The sequence below is a fragment of the Giraffa tippelskirchi genome, chromosome 3, assembly GCF_054371585.1.
Source record: "Giraffa tippelskirchi isolate mGirTip1 chromosome 3, T2T-mGirTip1v1.2.pri, whole genome shotgun sequence".
NCBI classification, from domain to species: domain Eukaryota; kingdom Metazoa; phylum Chordata; class Mammalia; order Artiodactyla; family Giraffidae; genus Giraffa; species Giraffa tippelskirchi.
In genome coordinates, this window is record NC_137277.1 from 97,732,326 (window position 1) to 97,734,596 (window position 2,271).

Here is a 2,271-nt window from a genome sequence, read left to right on the forward strand (position 1 = left end):
TATAACTGGCAGTGAATGAGTGTCTCATTGTTTTATCTCTGAACTATAGGAGTGCTCTGGTGACATAAAAGCAAAATTTTTATTTACATTACTTATTTCTGTTAAATAGTATTTAACCTTATACACACTGGTAACTTTCTATACAGCATGAGGTAGACCTCGATGCAAAAGATACGTTACAAAGTCCCCAAATGACCTTATTGTGGGGTTTCTCCGGTAAGAAAGTTGCATGGTAAGGATGGTAGTTTTCAAAATGTTTTATGGACTGTCCCATGCTGTAGGAGTTGATATCTGGAATAAAAGACTGTAACTTAGTTTTATGACTATGACTTTTCATATCTAATTTCCAAAACCATGATCAAGAACAGAGTCACCAGGTAACTTACTAAAACAGCCTCTGTGGGAGGGATTAGGCCAAAAGTTAGTTATTTAATGCTGTTTATAGAGAGGTAAGGCCATGACACAAGGCAGGAAAAATTAATCAGAGAAGAACCCTAGGACAGCTCTTTGGGGAGCATTTATATTTAATGTGCAAAAGGTTGAAGAAGAGGCAGAAGGGTAGTTAGAAGCATAGGAGGAAAACTTGGAGAGTGAGGAGTTTCAAGGTACCTGAAATCATGGAGTGTTTCTAAATCTCAGTCTCAGGGATACAGAGGAACAGACACTAATAAAAGCCCATTAATTTGTGGACTTTCAGGGGAGTGCCTGGGACAAGAGCCAGATTGCAAGAGAAGGCTCTGCTGACTGCTGATAAGGGTCTACTGGGCTGGGTCAACTTTCAAACACACAAACAGCAACTATCTCAGAGCAATGGCTCTCAACACTGGCTGTATGTTCTCATCTGTGGGATGTTTTTAACTAACACCAACACGGAAGGCCCCTCCCAGACCAATTAAATCAGAATTGGGGGAAGGGGAGTCCAGGTAAGACCATGTTTAAAACCTCCTGGGTTTTTCTAATGAGCATCTGAGATTGAGAATTACTGTTATGGAGGAGTTCACAAACGATAGCCCAGGCCAACATCCAGCAGGCTGACTGTTTTTGTAAATAAAGGTTATTGTGAAACAGATGCACCCATTGTCAGCTGGTATATTGTCAGTAGCTGCTTTCATGCTACACAGGCAAAGTCAAGTAGTTGTAATGGAGACCACATGGCTCACAAAGAGGAAGATATTAACTATCCAGTCCTTACAGAGAATGTTTGAAGGCTCAGTATAGGGCACAGCTTCTCAGCTTTGGCACTGTTGACATTTTTGACCAGATAATTCCTTGTTGTGGGGAACTGTCCTGTGTATGCTAGAAAGTATAAGAGCATCCTTGTTCTTTAACCAAGGCTAGTAGTCTTGGGGGTATATGCCATATACCCCCCGTCACAGCCCACTCTTCACCAAATTCAAGACCATCAAAACAGCTCCAAACATTCCCAAATGTCCCAGAATGGCTCAGGTTCCTATGAGCAAACAAAATCAATTCATATTCTTATTTTATGTGTGTTTCTGTTGAAAGACAACATTATATATATATGCATAATAATATATTATTACATAATATAATTTATATATACAAGTGTATATATAGCTTGTAAATAATTATTGACATATTTCTTTATAATAAAACACTAGCCAGGATGGGTTTAACATTTTCCTGACCCTAGTTACAATGTCTGTAAATTTCTTTGGTTTTCAGCCTTACAACAATTCAATTGTGGAGGTCACAATAGAATTTGAAGATGCACCATGGAGCAAGTAGAGAAGATAATAAGTGTGATTTTTAAGGCAGTTTTCAGGTCCCCTTAAATTAAAGTGAGTTTGGAATATGAATCCCCATCCATCCTGACTTCTGGTGATTGATGAGGTCACGCCAACTCTGGACATCTCAAAAAAGTCAGTTTGTTCTGTGACTCTTCATGAGAGTTAACTTAAGATTCATTTAATTACAAAATAGTGGTAACTCTGCTCAGTAAAGGATAAATTCTTTTCTTCATATTTGCACATTTTCTAGAGTTTCTGTGCTGTTTGGAATTTCTATGAAGAATTTCTATTCTCTGGGCAATCACTTCCAAACACTGTAATTTTTGTCTATGTCCAAGATCAGTATAATAATTGCAGCAATGAAATCTTACATTTTAAAATTAGTAATAATAGCTAATATTATTTACCAGGTAAATAATACTCAATGATATAGACTTATGAAATAAGTGATATTATAATGTTCATATGATATGAATGATATATATATTTATTTAAATTCATTAATATCATAACTTTTAAG